The sequence below is a fragment of the Canis lupus genome, chromosome 2 (assembly GCF_011100685.1).
Source record: "Canis lupus familiaris isolate Mischka breed German Shepherd chromosome 2, alternate assembly UU_Cfam_GSD_1.0, whole genome shotgun sequence".
Classification (NCBI taxonomy): Eukaryota; Metazoa; Chordata; class Mammalia; order Carnivora; family Canidae; genus Canis; species Canis lupus.
The window spans coordinates 9,914,619-9,933,680 of NC_049223.1; the positions used below are offsets into that span (position 1 = coordinate 9,914,619).

At 37.2% G+C, this 19,062-nt stretch overlaps 1 protein-coding gene and 1 long non-coding RNA gene across 6 annotated transcripts in view; one reads left to right on the top strand and one right to left on the bottom strand.

Annotated features, from left to right (window-relative positions):
- The window catches only part of NEBL (nebulette), a 342,069-nt gene that overhangs the window by 204,620 nt on the left and 118,387 nt on the right, over positions 1-19,062 (top strand). For 2 of the 5 annotated variants that reach the window (XM_038529856.1, XM_038529857.1), the window contains exon 2: positions 11,129-11,317. The exons of the other annotated variants lie outside the window; for them this stretch is intronic. The gene's annotated coding sequence lies outside the window, so the exon portion shown is untranslated. The remainder of the gene's footprint in view (positions 1-11,128; positions 11,318-19,062) is intronic. 5 annotated transcript variants of the gene reach the window in all.
- Positions 236-16,565, bottom strand: LOC119870105. The gene is made up of 4 exons (XR_005355189.1): positions 16,513-16,565; positions 3,718-3,869; positions 2,018-2,076; positions 236-484 (listed from the first exon to the last, which is right to left on the bottom strand). It is a non-coding gene; the product is annotated as an uncharacterized LOC119870105 (long non-coding RNA).

Here is a 19,062-nt window from a genome sequence, read left to right on the forward strand (position 1 = left end):
GCAGTGACTGTTTAGGAAACATGACCTCTCAGAGGTGGTGCAAAACTGGGATTTAAGCCTGGCCCTCTGGGCGCCTACAGGCCGCGCCCTGGACCGTATGCCACATGGAAGTCATTTTGTGCATTCTTGCTCTCGGGTTATTCTGTGTTTACCCTAGCGAAGGATATTTACATGGACACGTACAGGACAGAATTTGGTTCTTAACTCAAGCCATTGAAATTATGATTCTCGGGATATGGTTTTAATGTACTGTTACTGACTTTGCTTTGATTTAATGGAGGATACACAGTTTATAGTTAGGCCTCTCTCTGTCCTTGAATTCAAAAACCAACCATCAACTCTTATTTACTACGAATGATGACCCCCGTTTGCTCTGTGCCCTGGATCTCCTATCACCAAATACTGGCATGCACTTAGTCCATTATTCCATATTTGGTGACACACTCCTTTCGTCTTGCGACTGTTCATCTTTCATTAAGAGTCCCTGTGAAGAAAAGATTTATTTATTTTTTAAAGGAATAATTTAAAGTTACTATAAATTTTGCATGGTTAAACTAGCGTTTGTGATCTACCACAGTGTTCTGTGGGCATCTGAAGGTCAGTAGGTCCCAAACTGAGCTCACTATCCATTCCTCTTTTTTTTTTTTTTTAATTTTTATTTATTTATGATAGTCACCGAGAGAGAGGGAGAGAGGCAGAGACACAGGCAGAGGGAGAAGCAGGCTCCATGTACCGGGAGCCTGACGTGGGATTCAATCCCGGGTCTCCAGGATCATGCCCTGGGCCAAAGGCAGGCGCCAAACCGCTGCGCCACCCAGGGATCCCCCATTCCTCTTACTCTTCTTTATTCCTTATCTGATTTTGGTATCATTGTCACGCATCCAGTCGCTGGTCAGAAACCTCTATCATTTCCAACTTTTGCTCTTTCGTCAGCCCCTGCAAGCAGCATCCATTATGTTCAAGCCCCCTCCAGCCTCACATTACCTTCTTCCCACCCGTTGCTCCTGCCTGGCTAGAACTTGAACATCTCTAACTTTTCTTCTTCTTCTTCTTCTTCTTCTCCTTCTCCTCCTTCTCCTCCTCCTCCTCCTTTTTCTCTCCCTCCTCCTCCTTCTTTTTTTTTTTTTTAAGATTTTATTTATTTGAGAGAGACAGATTGAACATAAGCCAGGGAGGGGAGGTGGGCTGAGGGAAAGGGAGAAGCAGACTCCCTGCTGGGTAGGGAGCCCAACGAGGAGCTCGATCCCAGGACCCGGAGACCATGATCTGAGCCAAAGGCAGATGCTTAACCAACTGAGCCACCCAGCAACCCCTCTAATTTCTTTTCTTGCTCCAATTCATCTGTGATCTCTTTCAGAAGAGAGGCCTTTATCTCTCATCTTTGAGTCCTGGCGCCTGAGTGGAGAGCTTGTGCTACTGATTGGAATATTCATAGATTGTGTTTCTCTCTTCACGCGCATCTATCTTCCCTTATTCCTGAATTCTGTTAGCAAAGCTTATCCAGCATGACTCTTGAGCTGGGTGTACGGTCAGGAGCAGTGCTGCAGAATGCAAGATTGTATGCTGTACCCACGAACTGGCTTGGCTCACACAGATCCAACGAAAATCTCTCCCTGGCCATTCCAGTTAATGAGGGACAGATTTCTTTCTTGGAGTCTAAGTCATATAGTAATATGTCCCTGGGGAATAGAATTGGCTGGAAATCCGTAGAATATGATATCTTATACTCAATAACCTTGGGAAAAAACTGTGGGTAATTTCCATATAGGTGTATGTATAGGCAGAGCATTTGGCTCATTGTTTATGAGGCAAAGCTTGCGATAGGAAATTAAAAAGAAAAGAAAAGAAAAGAAAAAGTAAAAAGGGGCTATAAAAGAAGCAGAATTTCATATAATCAAATCCCAAATTTGTTTAAGTCTTCTTTGAAAAATTAGTCAAGTTTTGTAAGGATAGCGTAAGAATCCCGTTAATATAAGTCATGCCTACAGCTCTGTGTTAGCATTACTTCAGCATTTACCTTGGGTCTCACTCCAAACAGGGTATAATTTCAGAACTGAGTGTACCACCATCCTGCCCCTGGTGAAAAGGGAATAGTTATTTCTGTCTACAACATAGCAACAAGATACCAGTAGCTACTCAGGCCATTTTTGGGGGCATCTGATGAAGAGATATTGGTATTTTTATATGGCATATAGGATTTCATAAGAGGTATAATGGAAAGTTTAGTTAAAATGTTCTTTTCTGCTCATTCTCAATTTACTGGTGACAAGTTTTGGAATGGTGGGTCCCTATGTTACAAATACACATTTACAACTGACTCATATCTACAGACAGCTGCCTCCGAACCCTCCTATTGAATAAAAATATTGTGAAAGGTCTCATAACTTTTGAAGAATGAATGGATTTTTAGCTAGATGAAAAGTAGAAACTGCCCAAAGTACCATCAATTAGAGAAAGCTCTCTCCTCCTAGATTCTCTGACATGAATAGTCAATATGGTAGCCCCCAATTCCATATGGTGTGCTTTTGATTTTGTTTTTAAAATTTTGTTGTCCTCCCTGGGATTCCAATAATTGGGTTCAACTTAGTTAATGAACATCTCCTTTTCTAAAAGTGAAGGCTAAGGATGTGTCAGTAATTCATATATGTGTGAACTAGACTGCTTTCTACAAAATAAGGTCGGTGAGGTCAAGAAGAGGAGAGAAGCTAGAAAAGAAGCTAAGTGTGTTTGGTGGAAAGAGGACTCCCACGCTTTTGGAGAGTGGACACTTTGGGAAAGGGGCCAGAGCAGAACCAGCAAAAAGGAGAATGTGAAGGGTTTGGAGCATCTCTGCCCTGGAAAAAGGAAGCCTTTGGGGCTTGGGGTACTGAGTTGTAAGAGAGGAAAGATAAACTTTCGTTTTTTCAGAATGTTTCTAGGAGTCATTCTATATTGATACAAATGGTGCATCCAAAGATGGAATATTCTGCAGCCATTAAAGAAGCAAGGTGGATTTATGGTTAAAAAGAAAGTGCACCACAGACTGTACAGAATGCTCCCATTTCTGCATATAATTTTGAAGGCTTAATATGCATATATGCATGCGTTTGTTCATGCGAATATATGCAGAGTATTCCTGGACTAAATGTAATAAGTGGTAACTTACCTGCCTCTGGGAAAGGAGCCTGGGGACCTGGGTCTGAGGTAGGGTCTTTGTTTGCAATTTGGGGGGTAGAGTTTGACTTTTTACCTACAGTACTTCCAAGTTTTAAAAAAGAACGAGTTGAAAGTTTTCTAGGATTATTCTTACCCTTAGGAAAGTTGATGTGTGATGGGGAAGGAGGGGGCGGTGGGGAAGCAGGGGGCGGGGGAAGGAGCAGTGGGGAGGAGGCACATACTCTCTTTGTCCTTTCCTGGGAGTCACAAAGCTCAGGGCTCTTGTATGCCAGGACTCCTCTAGTTTTATTACCTCAGCTGGATTATGGTTAAATAAGCTTTTCTGGGCTGACCTGGAACTGAACTACTATTTATAATCTCTTTCTGTGGAGAAAACTCTACAGTGTTCCAGAGAGCATACTAAACTAAATTGTTTCCACCTATCCACTCTTATTATGTCTATTACCTTCCCAGTAAAAAAAAAAAGGACTTCAGATTTATTCCAAGAGTGCCTGTCCACATCCCACTACTCATCTCATCAGAAGTGATAGAAACACTACATGCCGTTACATGTCTACATACCTTTTGGGTTTTCATTTGTTCCAGCAAGATACAGTCCAGTTTGCAGTTTCTTTTCCAACTTGCTTATAATTTTTCTAAGGAAGGGTAGTGCCTTTTATTTGTTTCCATGCCTAGTAGAGAGTTCTAGGCATTCAGGAACTATTTGTTGGATCCTAAGTTAAGGTGAGAGTAGATGTTTAAGTGGATTGGTCACTGTTAACTGTTATAGATAAAAGTTTTTTGGCCTAAGAGACATTGTAGCTAGGATTTTAGTGTAGGACCGGGATTCTCAACGTTGGTACTGTTGACATCTTGGTCCTGATCCTTCTTTGCTATTGGTCACTGTATTGTGCCTTGTAGGAGGTTTAGCAGTGTCCTTGGCCCCTCCGCACTAAATATCATTGTGGACTCCCAGTTGGAACATTCAGAAACATCTGTGGATATTGCCAAATGGCCCTTGGGGGCAAGATCACCCTAGCTGACAATCATTGATTTGGAGTGATTTTTTAAAAAAAGATTTTATTTATTTATTTATTTCTGAGGCAGAGACAGAGGCAGAGACATAGGTAGAGGGAGAGGCAGGCTCCCTGCAGGAAGCCTGATGCGGGACTTGATCCCAGGACCCCAGGCTCACGACCTGAGCCAAAGGCAGGCACTCAACCACTGAGCCACCCATGTGCCCTGGGTGATTTTTGGATTTGCTGTTCAGTCTCCAAGAATAGTCCTATATTGAGAGACAAGTCTTCAAATCTTGGAGACCAAGGGGTGGGACCAAAGCAAGGCTTTCTGAAAGCTTACATTGTGCTTTTGTGGGGAATTAGAAATGGTGCCCCCTCCCTGGGGGCACATAATTAGAAAAGGACCAAGGAAGGAAGTGTAGACAGATTTCATCCTCCATTTGCCCCCTCCTGTCATTCCTGCTGGGTTTTTGAATAGGAGGAGTTCCTAGGGCCTAGAACTAAGTCTGGAAGTCTACCTGAATTGGGAAACAACAGGTTCTGGGAGCCAGTACCTGCATCAAACGATAGGATGGTATGACAGACGAGGCTGGCTTCTGAGTTAAATCAGCTATGCTATCGTCACTTCCAAATAGCATATCAAAAAAATGCTTCCTTATTAAATGGATACTTCTCAGGATCATTCACTGAACAAATGTTTATTGAGCATCTATCGTGTGCCAGGAAGAAAATGCTCCCCGACCTGGCCTTATTGCTGAATGAAGTGTTCTATTTCTGAGCTCTTGGTATGATCGCTTTATTTGATATTATTCAGAATCTTCCTTATTAGTGAAAAGTCTTTTTTCCCCTTCCACTTAATTTACTCCCTTTTGGAAAGACCAATTATAATTAAAAGCAAGAGGAACAGCAATCAAAGATGGCTGGAATTCTCAGAATAATTCTTAGCTGTGTGTCAGTGCTCCATGAGTGCACACACATGCTGGGCTGCATTCTGGAGACCCTCTTTAACGGTTCTTATATTTATAAGTTATCCTCCAATGCATTGGCGCATCAGCTGCCAAGGCAGTTTGTAGAATCTCCTTCCCTGGAGGTCTTTAAAAATAGAACTAAATACCCATCTGTCCAGAATGGTTTTGATGCAGTCCTGCTGATTAGAAGGAATAGGGCGAGATTTTCCTGTCAAGGTTCGTTTCAGTCTTGAGTGCTCTTAAATGGAGAAGTTTGCTTTTTAGTGGGGGAGGGAGGGATGTAAGGAGACGCTCTCTGAATTTATTGATGCATCACTGTACGCATTCTGGTAAAATAGAATAAATTATATATTTCTCATGCTTTTAATCTTTTGGAAGCGCTTGGCTCATTTGGAAGCTCGCGCACAAATCTGTGAGGTAGATGGGGCCCTTCTCTGGGTCCCTGTGGCGCAGAGGAATCAGCGAGGCACACAGATGTTCAGTAACTGGTCCAGACTCAGGGTGGGGAGGCTGTTCCCACTGTCAGCTTTCAGGGCTCATCACGCTCTTTTCCCTTGACCCTTGTGCTTCTTTGGGTTGTGAGTCTTGCTCTGTCTTTTGGACATAAAGACAATTGATTGGGAACCAAAAAATTTTTTTTTAAATTGGGGGACCCTATTTAGGACCTTTGCCTACTCTATTTTTATAAGTATATGTGTGTGAGTTTGTGTGTGTGTGTACAAATATAGGAGGGCAGGGATATGTATGTATATACGGGGATGTATAAGTATAGCAGTGTGCCTGTTCCTGAATTGGTCAGAGTTCAGCAGAAAACAAAATCAACCCATGTGACAGCAAATAAAGAGACTTTACTGAGGTTTGGGGATGGTTAAGGGAAAAGGCAGGCAAAAGACTGTGAGGTGTCCAGAGAGTCAGGGGGTCATGCTGAAGCACATGGAGAACTTGGAATGGTGTTGTAGTTGTGAGGACAAAGCTCCCACCAGAGGAGGGCACTCCAGGAGAATGGGTGAGGGGAAGAATACCCCTTCCATTCCCTTCTTTTCCCTCTGATCTCTTGTCCCTACTTTCTGCTGGCCAGACTCAGTTAGACTAGTGCCTGCAAGGATGCCATGGAGATGCAGTGCTCAGGGCTCTCCTTATGGGACACAGCAGAGTGTGGGGGGGCTGAGTTGGAGGCAAATGGAGACTAACCAGGTGTGTGTGTGTGTGTGTGTGTGTGAATTTGTTCTTTCCTTAAAATTGAAGCAATTGGTACACAATATTTCATTAATTTCAGATATGCAGCATAGTGATTCAATGACCTAAATGTTAGGCTGTGTTCCCCATAAGTCTAGCTACCATCTGTCACCAGACCATTGTATTAAAATACCATTGATTATATTCCCTACACCGGACCTTTCATTCCCATGACTTATGACTTATTCATTCCATAAATGGAAGGTTATACCTTCCACTCCCCTTCACCATTTTGTCCATCCCTCCACCACCATCTCCTCTGGCAAATAGTTTGTTCTCTGTATGCAATAGTCTGTTTGTTTTGTTCATTAGATTCCATGTATAAACGATACCATATGGTATGTGTCTTTCTCTGTCATATTTCACTGAGCATCATACCCTCTAGGTCCATCCATGTTGTTGCAAATGGCAAGATCTCTTTCTTTTTATTGCTGAGTAATATTCCATTACATATATATATAAAATATATAAATACATATACAATTGTATATGTAAATTATATGCAAAGTATATAATGATAATAATATAATATACATACATACCACATCTTTTCTATTTATCTGTCAGTGGGCACTTAGATTGCTTCCATATCTTGGCTATTATAAGTAATGCTGCAGTGTACATAGGGGTGCATATATCTTCAAATAAGTGCTTTCATCTTCTTTGGGTAAATACCTAGTAGTGGAATTACTGGCTTGTATGGTATTTGTATTTTTAAGTTTTTGAAGAACCTCCATTCTGTTTCCCATAGTGGTTGCACAAATTTACACTCCTTACCAATAGTGCACATGGGCTCCCTTTTCTCCACAATCTTGCCAACATTTGTTATTTTTTGTATACTGGCCATTCTGACAGGTATAAGGTGATATCTCATTGCAGTTTTGATTTGCATTTCCCTGATGATGAGTGATGTTGAATATCTTCTCATGGTCCTCTGTATTTCTTTGGAAAATGTCTATTCAGGTCCTCTGCCCATTTTTTAATTGGATTATTTGTTTCTTTAGTGTTGGGTTGTATTAGTTCTTTCTAAGTTTTGGATGTTAACTCCTTAGTGGATATATCATTTGTAAATATCTTCTCTCAGCTGTTTTTTTGTTTTGTTGATGGTTTCCTTCCTTGTGCAAAAGCTTTTTATTTTGATGTATTCCCAATAATTTATTTTTACTTTTGTTTTCTTTGCCTGAGGAGACATCTTAGGAAAATGTCATGAAGGCCAATGTCCAAGAGATTCCTGCCTATTTTCTTTAAGGAGTTTTATTGTTTCAGGCCTCACATTTAGGTCTTTGATTCACTTTGAGTTTATTTTTGTGTGTGATGTAAGAAAGTGGCCCAGTTTCATTCTTTTGCATGTAGCTGTTTGATTTTCCTAGCACCATTTGTTGAAGAGACTATGTTTTCCCAATTGGATCTTCTTGCCTCCTTTGTCATAGATTAATTGACTGAAGAAGCACAGATTTATTTCTGGGCTCTCTATTCTGTTCCATTGATCTTTGTGTCTATTTTTGTGGCAGTACCATACTGTTTTGATTACTACAGCTTTGTAATATAGCTTGAAATCTGGGGGGCATCTTTTAGTGGCGGGCATCACATACTCAAGATGGGTTTATTTTTCTAATTTAACCTTAGACCTGAAAACTTGTGCCATGGATTAGCAGTACTATATGTATTCTCTTAACAGTTTAGATAAAATCTTAACGTTTGTTTCCAGAATTAAAATAAGGCACAAATTCACTTTTTCAGTGATTATCTCAGATTGTTCATGAAGATAGATTGAAAATATTTTTAAAAGATTTTGTTTATATATTCATGAGAGACACTGAGAGAGAGAGAGAGAGAGAGAGAGAGAGAGAGAGAACCAGAGACACAGGCAGAGGGAGAAGTAGGCTCCATGCAGGGAGCCCAATGTGGGACTGGATCCTGGGTCTCCAGGATCCTGCTCTGGCTGAAGGCGGCACTAAGCCACTGAGCCACCCGGGCTGCCCTGAAAATAATTTTTTAAAAATCTTTTGATTACCAGTTTTTACTGGGTTGTCATTACTTCTAGACATCTTCAGTGGACAGAGCTAGTCAAACACATTTTTTTTTAGAAAGACAAAAATATACCATTTACAAAATGACAACCTTGTTGGTATCAAATATAGTGAATGCAGCATGGCAAAATACAAAAAAGAATTCTTTCCTGTGTGGTTATGCTACTTAAACTAATGTATAGTTAGGTCCATTTATTTCAGTTTGATTTTGAATTTTATAGGTTGCATTATTTTTGTCTTGAGTTATTTATAAATATGAACTATATAAAATGTTTACACGATTTTCCAAAATCAAAATATGAAGTGAAACATATTGGAAGAGATCTCACTTTTAACTCCACTTCTTCCTTCTTGTTCTGTCCTTTTCTTTCATAAGCATTATTCTGTTTTCTCCTTTTTATGAATTTTGGTTTATCTTTTATTTAAAAATATGTAAGCAGCTGTATTTATATAGCATATATTCTCTTTCCAATTCAGTTGGAAACTAAAATTCAGTATACACTTTTCTGTACTGTGCTTTTTTCCTTTCTATCCTGGAGAGCACTCCAGAGCAGTAAGTGTATGGAGATCTGCCTTATGGATTAGTAGTTCCTTTTTGTGGCTATGCTATAGTTTATTTAACCAGTCCCTAGTTGATGGATATTTTGCTATTATTAGTCTTGTAATGAATAGTCTTTATATATATATATATATATATATATATATATATATATATCATCTCCTACTTTTTGCCAGTACTTTTTGGGAGTTGATTTTTATAAGAGGAACTGATGGGTCAAAATGTAAAGACATCTGTAATTTTGTAGATATTGCAAAGTTTATTGCCATCAGAGTTGAATAATTTTGTGTTCCCAACAGTAATATACAAGAGGGCCAATTTCTCCACAGTCTCACTATCAATTTGTAGACTTTTGGAATTTTTAGTAATTTGAAAGGTAAAAAAATGGGGCCTCATGTTTGAATTTGTATTTCTCTTATCATTAGCAAAGTTGAGCATCTTTTCTAATGCTGAAGATCCTTTGTATTTCTTTTTCCATGAACTGTACATTCAGCTTTTGTCCATATGGAGTTGTTGATCTTTCCTTCTGAATTTTTAAAAGTTCCTTTTATTGGGGCTGTTTTTCCTTCACTATCTGTTGCAATTACTATCCTCTAACTATGTTTATTTTGCTTATAGTGTTTTATTTTTATGTGCAAATTTTAGATTATTATTTATGTTTATTTTTATGTAGTCAAGTTTATTTTTATTTGGCCATTCTTTTCCCCATTGGTTCTGGATTTGAGTTAGGAATGATTCCCTTGGCCCAGTTAATAAAGTAATCCCTCCCTGTGATCTTACACAGTTTCATATTTTACATTTATTTATTTTTAAAATATTTTATTTATTTATTTATTCATGAGAGACAGAAAGAGGCAGGGATATAGGCAGGGGAGAAGCAAGCTCCCTATAGGGAGCCTGATGCAGGACTCGATCCCAGGACCCGGGATCATGACCTGAGTCAAAGGCAGGTGCTCAACCACTGAGCCACCCAGGTGCCCCCATATTTTACATTTAGATCTCATTTAGAATTTATCTTGGTGTGAAGCTTGAGGAGTGGAACTAATGATATTTGTTTCCCAAGTTGTTTTAACATTGCTTATTAAGGCATCTGTCTTTTCCCCACTGACTGGAATGCCCTTTATTATATGCACTTGGGTCTGTCTCTGGACTGTTGATTCCATGCTATGTCTGAATGCTCCAGCACACAGTTCTAATAATAGAGGATTTATAATAAGTGTTAAAAAATCTTTTTAAAACAAAAGTCATGGTGACATGATTTCTGTGTTTATAAAAACATAAAGTGTGAAATGGAAGCATTTTTAAAGATAAACCATGCGTGGGCTACATTTATTATTTTATTTTGCAAAGAAGGGAAGCAGGGCTTACGGAGGTTATACAGACTCATCCAGCATCACCAGAGGGTCAACAGTGGGACTGGAACCCATGTTTTCAACCAGCACATGATTTTCTCATGAAGATATGATTTTCCTCAGAATTTATGGGTGATCAGTCTCTTAGCATGGATCTAGGTCCAAGTTGGATGTTTTCTCTTGCCACAAAATGTTTTCTTAGTTTTGAATATTTAAAATAATACATGATTTAGTTTATTTTTAGTGATAATATATGCATTTTAGAACATTTGGAGAACCCAAATATTGACCCCCAGAAGTATTTTATTTAATTATTTCCATAATTTTTAAATGCATGGTCTTTTGCTTTATTATGATCATGTTAAGTGGAAACAGTTTGAAGAAAATGAAAATAATATTAAGGATTTGTTTAAGTGCACTGATCAAAGTGCTTTAACTACATGACTTTCTTTAATTGTCACAAAACCCAACTAGGGATGCAATCTTTATTATTTTAGTATTGCTGATAAGGAATGCTTGGCTCTCAGAAGTTAAATAATTTGACCAACCTCACAAAGCAGAGCAGGTAAATGATAGAGCTTGGATTCTAACTTGGTGTTTAACCCTGGTACCTATATCATAACCACTGTTTTCATTCTATCCTGTGTTGATCATTTTGGATTCTATTATTTTATTAATACATTAGCAGAAGTGATTGTCTTTGTTTCAGTGATCATATTAAATTCCGTTTATAATATCACCTTTTTTTAACACAATGAAATTGTTTATACCAGGCTGTAAGAGGAGAAGGGAAGTTAAAAATATTTTTCTTGTTTTTTTTTTCCTTCAGATATTAATCACAAGATCGATGCATCTACACAAATATGGGTCTTGAAAAATAAAATGGAATAATTCTGGAGAAGGCCAGTGTGAGAAAGAAAAACATATCCATTTTATAGATATGTTTGTTGCTCAGGCATTTTACATGATGTCCAGAGGGAGTTTCTTTTCCTATGTTGTCTTAACATCCTCCCTGCAGGTTTGTTTATATCAAAATTTGCATAACTACCTTGATTTTTTTTCCAGCCTTTGCTGGATCCAGATTGTTCCAAATTCTGAGTTAGAGATGAGATATTCTATACATAGTGATGTGTGGCTGAAGTTGTTAATAGTTTGGAGCTTGATGTGCAATCAGAAGTAAAAAAGTAGCCATTTCCTGAACTGTCTCATACTGCAAACCAGCTCAGCAATATACATTCCAGTGTTTACCTTAGTTGTGACATGAATAGACATATCAGTAAGAAAGATGAAAACTTTATTGCCACTTTACATTTGTTTCCTTGGAGAAATGGCGAAGAGGACATTTTGAAGAGAGAAATGAATTAAATGTATGAGGGCCAGTGTGAAATTACATTAGTGACCATTATAGAGGACAGTGTTCTGCTGGCAGCATTTGAAGTGCAATTTTGCATGTGTCCATGGGCTGGGAGACCACAAAGAGTAGACTTTGGATTGACAAGCTGATTTTTAATTTTGTAAAAAGTTAATGCTCTGTTCAAGGTGTACTTTGGAGTATTAAGGTAAACCAGGGTAGTTCCTGTCATCAGGAGGTTTATAATTTAGTGCACTGAATTCATCCTTTTCACCATGCCATTCCTATCAGTAAGTAAAAGCCTGAACTCATTCCCCAGTATATTTTATATTTATTTATAAATTACATACATGTGCTTCTGTAGATCCACAAATTACTAGGTTTTCTTTCTTAAATTTTAAGACTAAAAAAATAATAGTTGACATTCTAATAATTCTTCCTGCAGATCATTGCAGTGCGAGATGCATATACTGTTTCAAATATCATTCCTTTGTCTGTCTAGTGGCGGAGAAGAAAAACAGTCTGTTGTCTTTAGGAGCTTCAGTTGGGAACACATTTTATCCCTAAACAAGGAAGCTTTTAGGGAGTATTTGGAAAATTAAATTGTTTTCTTCAGAGCTGCCTAAGAAAGATTTCATAAGACTCTAGGTATTCCTACATTTTAAATTTTCTATGTTTAAATTTGATTTTCCTTCTATTTCCATTCCTCCTTTGCGGCTGTTCCAGTATTGTTACATTTCAGAGTTGTATAGACTAAGAAGCTGGGAACCCCTTAAGCAACAGTTCTTGCCTGTCATTTTCAAATTCTGACATTTAGTAATCTGTTCTCATCAAACATCTTGTTGAACTAGATGACTGGTTAATCACCTTATGATTCATTTTGTTTCACTTCTCACCTAGGAAATAAAAGGCTAGCTAGCTATTTCTAAAATAAGGGATGACTTAGTTAATCAGGATTTATCATAGAAAGACAGTCTTTTATGTCTTACTATGCTATATAACTAAGTGATAAGGTTATAATAACATTTGGAAATGAGTTTTAGTTATTATGTTTTTAATAGAATGTTCATTTACTATACAGGGTTTCTTAGACTACTTCTTAGCATCTCATTGAATATAAATATGTTCTGTTAGCTTGCAGATAAGATTTAAAACATCAACCTTAAAATTTTCAAAGCTTAGTGCTTTGTTTATGTAACTGTCTTAAAAGTATTTTTTTGTGAAATATTATTATAATGATAGGTTCATGTATTTCCATTTATTAGAGATCCCTGCTCTGTAATATGAAGAACTTTTATTATAAAAATCTATAAAAAGTAAATCTTGAGAGCTAGAATCATCAGTTTATATTAAATTTATCATTAAAATTGTCTTCATAATTTGAAAATTGCCATTTCCTTTTACTCTCTCATACATTTCTTTCAAGTTTTGAACATCTTTCTGGGTGAGTAGGTTACCTATTCTAGCTCAGAATCTGATTAGATTATCATTAAGTTCAAAACCCACAAGAGGACATTATGTTAATAAATCTTGAAAATAAAAAGGAAATGAACTTTTGAAAGAAATATGTGGACTTCCAAAATAGACACTGGAGGAGTTAGAAAAGCTGAGCAAAGAAATAACCAAGGAAAACACTGAAAAATATTATGAAATAATTAGCTTTTTAAAAGGCTCCTGTCCCTAATATTATCTTAGGGATGTTTCATTCCAAGGAATGGCTAAAGGAAAAAAGGATACATAGGAAGGATATGGGATAATATAGAAAACAGTTCCAACAAGGAGGGTTAAACTCTTGTAGGGTTTGTTTTGTACGGTTCTTTGTCTCTGCTTTTTTCTGAATACAGGGTTTCTTAGACTACTTCTTAGCATCTCATTGATAAACAGCCACCTGTCTGCCTGGCCTTATACCTGCCTAGCCTGATAGCCCTAGTATTCACCCCCATTTGATTGTCTATACCTAAATGTCTCCTCGTTCAAACTCACAAACACACTCATTAGTCACTGGATGGCCAGTGCATTTCCTTTCCCCAAGCGCAGTGTCTGCTCCTGGTCTAATGAGTTATGGCTGGATAGTCAGGTCATGTGATTCACAGTCTGCTTGTAAGAGCCACTAACCTGAACATTGTTCACACAGGTAAATTTATTGACATGTCTAATGTAGCTTTATCATTGAGTCTATCCTATTTTCAGGGAAGTAGGTACATAAAATTCCAAAGGTATGTAAATTGGCTTAGAACTCAAAGAAGGTAATAGCCTCCAAAGAAAATTCTAGTTCAGGAACCTAAAAGGCTCTAGTCATGAATATAAATGTGCATTATTATATACATATTGTTATATAAACAAACGCTATGAAATCATACTCATCTTTTTTTAAAAGGAGGGGCAGGGAGAGGGGCAAAGGAAGAGGGAAAGAGAATCTTAAATAGGCTCCATGCTTGGTTCAATGTGGGACTTGATCTCACAACCTTGAGATCATGACCTGAGCTGAAATCAAGAGTCAGACACTTAACTGACTGAGCCACCCAGGGCTCCTGAAATCATATGCATTTAAAGAATAATCTACCAAGAGCAAGTAATATTTTACCCAAGAATGCAAGGTTGGTTAGATATTAGGAAATATGTCAGTATCATAACATTAATATGCTGCTGATATTAGTCAAAAAGTCAAGTAAGAAAAGCTACATCTAATGCTGAAAAAGAATTTGATAAAATTTGACAATTCCCGATACAGTATTTCAAACACTTGGTTTTTATGCTTTGTGCTATTTCCAACAAACTGTGAACATCTGTCATTTTTATCACCAGACAAGAATATGTAAATGGTTTTAAAAGCACCTTTGGGAAGATAATAAATTTGTTTGTATTCTAACTTCCTACCTCATATAATGGTGTCTCAATAAATATTTTTAATGAAGTATTCCATTAAAACAAAGTAGTCTAGCCTTTGAGAATTGGTAAGAAAACAGAAAAGAGTAAATTTTTTTCTTGTCTCACAGGAGACCTTGTTTTAGGAATGTACAGCATCATTTTTTCTTATGTCCAGCGTGAACCATCATCAGTGTCTTTGGAGGACAATTTGCCATTCTTTAGGAGATGCCTTTGAAACTTGTCCACTTCGCTTTCTCCACTACTTGCCTGTGGCTCCCTGAACTCGGACCCCTGTCCCTGAGTTGAGCCAGTGCCCTACTTGACCACCATACACACCTAACTGATGGCTTTCCTCCACCTGAACAACTCCACCTTGCCCTCCACGTGCCATGCCTGAGCCCACGTCCCTTTCTCTTCAAACAACTCAAAATACCTTAGAATGGCCTTTCGTTCTTCACATCTTGTCTTGCTCTGCCTACGTCTTTATAGTGTCTCTCAAATATTTACCTTTGTCAACTTCATGACCCCGGTCTTGGTCTTTATTTTTGGTGTGGGCTGTTGTTTTTGCAGAAATCTTCTGTTCCCTTTTTGCAGATATTCTGTCCCCTTTTCCTGTCATTGCAACTAGATTAATCTTTCTATATGGGATTTGCATGTCATGCCTCTGCTTCAAACTTTAAGATGCAACATTTCTGTTTGAATTATATATAAAATGGTTGGCTTGACATTTGCAGCAGTCCTGCTCTGCCTTTTATGTATTCGTTCCTCCTAAATCTCCTCTATGCACAATGAACTTACTTCTCATGGAGACCATCATATGGCTCTTCTGCTATCTTCTCTTATGCTCTGTCCTCCATGCTTCCTTTTCTCACTTATGAAATATTGACCCATCTTTATAACGTGAAGATCAAAGGCAGGGTTCCTTGATTAGAATCTCCTTGAAATTTCTGATTTCTTCCATCTTCTGAACCCTCACAGCTCTCTGTAATTCTCTGATGGCTTTAGTATACTCTTTAATTGCCTCATCCCTGTGAAAGGCTAGATTTCATTCAGTTTTATTTCTTGCAATGCCTAACATGGTCATTTATACGTAGTAGTTCAAATATGGATATTTTGATTTAAATACTGAATTATTTGAAAATACTATATAGACGGGCAATATACATTTGTATTTCAAATGTATCAATGTCATTGATTGACTCTGCTTGTAAGCCACAGTCTCCAAGTATTCCTTTGGGAGGTGGTAATAGAACTGCAAATATTAAACAGAACTATTATAAAATAAAATTGCGTTGATCATGTAGTTTATTTTGAAAAAGTGATTTTTGTTTTTTCATGTTCACATTCATATTTACAGAACTAAAATATTATTGGGGTAGAGAATAATAAAACTTAGTGTTATAACCTTGAGAGAGAATGTTAATTAAATTGAGGGACAAAGAATGGGACAAATGCTTAAGATAACAATTTCTTGCCCCATTCGTGATGACATGAAAACTTTATTTTCTCATATTGAATCAAACTGCCAAGAAACTCTTGCAGCAGATTGAATGGTATGATAAATATCTGCTTTTTAGAGCTTTGGACAGTGTCATTGCTTGAAAAGCAAGCTTGAACTCCCCATGAGATCACTGTGGAGATAAATGCTTAAAAGCTTTTCAAAGCTATACTCTTGGCTCTATCAGAATTTAATTTCCCACTGATTATGTTTATATAGATTTTGGAACACATACCCACGAATATACTCAGCATAGCTATATCACTGATGATTTCCCATGCCTTGGGAATACATCCCTACTTTATGTGCACATGGAACCCACTTATACTTTTATATATATGGATACCTTGAGTTAATACTCTAGCTTTTAGACTAGGCTATGAAAATGTCCTTGTGGTTGTTTAAAGGCCGTGCCTTTGTAACAGTTAAAAACAATATGTTTTTGTGGGAATAAGTTTTATAAATATCCTATGCTTTATTAGCCATTTGGCCATACCTGGTTGGTCTCTGACCTGTAGTCAAAATGCAAGGGACGTTTTTAAAAGTAGGTTCCAGCTGTATGACATCATAGTGTCAAATACTCACAATGGGTTTATGTGGTGACGGGATGCATAAACATACAGAAAATCTTGGTTCCGGTCCTGTTGATGTTACTTTTAAGCAAATTACTCTACCATTTTTGAACTTCAGTTAGGGATCCTGGCAGTATTTACTTTCTAGAGAGTTTATGGATATGCCATGACATAAGATACGTAAGGGACTTAGCACAGTGTCTACTATTCAATACAGGTCACTTCAGTTCCACTTCTACCAAAAGCAAAAGTGAGGTGTTTTTCTTTTAAAATTTATTTATTTATTCATGAGAGACACAGAGAGAGAGAGAGGCAGAGAGATAGGCAGAGGGAGAAGCAGACTCCCTGCAGGGAGCCTGATGTGGGACTTGATCCCAGGACCCCGGGATCATACTATGAGCCAAAGGCAGATGCTCAACCACTGAGTCACCCAGGTGCCCCAAAAAGCAAAAGTGATTTGATAAAAGAATTTGTTGATTGGTGGTGTTTTTATCTTTGAACTCTTTGTACCACAGCGATTAGATAAAGTTGGCGATCATACAATTGCAGAACCCAATTGCAGAAGACGGATATAATTCTTTACAGATGGGAAAAAAAAGAACCAAAGACTTCAAATGAAACACTTGCCACCACAGGGCAGGTCAATAGCAGAGGGGGTTTCAAACTAAGATGGTGGGGCTCCTCCTCCTGTGGCCACTGCTCTTTGCACTCCACATACAGGATGTGGGGCTTCCAGCCTCACTTTTTTCCCCCAATGCTGTTCTGTGATTAAGGTTCATTCAGTGAGGAGCTAGTGGGCTCCTAATCTCTTCTGTGCTTGGTCATTCTTGCCTGGTCAGCCAGTGTGTTTTTGTCGGACGAGAGAACAGTGTCAGGTGCTGTTGTCAATTCAGTGTGGAACACAATCTCAGGCATGTGTCCTTTTTTTAGTAGAATATAAAGAACCTGAGCAGAAGCCTCATTGTAACATAGCTCATGAATCAGTTATCATCTTTGTCAAATCATCGCTTCACATTCAATCCCTGATCCTGTCTCTGAAATAGAAACATCATAAAAGCCTGGAATGTACTGTAAAAGATACAGATACATTTTTGATGGTTTTGCAAATTAGTTAGTCCTTATTTCATAAGCCTTTAAATTTTTGAATATTTAAACAAATATAAATTTGTTTAAAAAGAACATTCACTACTGCTGTGTTTTTAGAAAAGTAAAAAAAGAATTAGTACGATACTGAATGTAAGGTATAATAAAAAGATAAATAAAGCACTAATTAAAGCATAAAACTGTGTGTAATTTTCTTTATATAAAGTCTTCTGCAACTGTATCCCAGAAGATTAGATTTTATCGTATAGATAATTTACCCCTTTACAGGAACGTTTGTATTTTGAGTTGTCCACACTTAATCAGCAATCAGATGACATCTTTAAAAAAATCTTGTTAAGTTTGTTAATAAGCAAATCTAAAGCTATTGTAATAAGTTTTTAAAAACCCATATATACAAATGTTTTAATATATGATAATACAATTTAGCTATTTATTCTGATTAAATTAAAATCTGAGGTTTCCCTAACTCATGACTATTTATACAAGAGAAAGTAAACATCATAAAGAATAATCAAAGGAAATACATGTATAGTGATTTTAAATCTTAAAATAAGAAACTAAGTACAGCTTTGATCAGATGCACATGTGCTATTTCTGCAGAAAAATTACTTCATAGGGTTAAAGTAGTTGTCTGGTATCAAGCTTAAAATCTTGAAAAAAGATGTCCTTGCCACTTCATTAATGTATGTCAGCAAAAATACCTCCTTTAAAGCAAACTTTAAAGTAAAAATTTTGACACAAAAGAGACTCTCATAGTGAGATTACTCTTTAAGAGTTCACTTTTATTGGACAGGTTGTCATAGAAAACCTTGAAAGTAGCTATTCTGTGCTTTACAAAGGGTTCGATTTACAAGAAATGGCCAGAACACATACATTTAAAAAATAAACGATCTTATTAAACGAACTTTTAATTTTCAGCTCAGCGTGTGTGTAAGGCCAGCATTTCTTTACTACAATTATCATTGTCCTTTTATTTTGAGATGAATTTTTTCCCTAATATTCTAGTATAAATCTAGAATTGGTTTTTTGGCAAATTATTTTTACGGGTTTTATGTTTTATGTAAAATCACTAATATCACACTATTTTCAGTGAATACTTAAATATTCTGAATTTTTCAGTGCTTTAAAAATTTTTATTGAAGCATGATTGACGTATTACATTATATTAGTTTCAGGTATAGTACATGCTGATTCACTATTGGTATATACACTGTGAAATGATCACAATAAGTCTAGTTAACATCCATCACCATACATAGTTACAAAAATTTTTTTTCTTGTGATGAAAACTTCTAAGATTTACTCTCTTAGCAAATTTCAAATGTGCAATACAGTATTATTAACTGTAGCCACCATGGAGTATATTATAT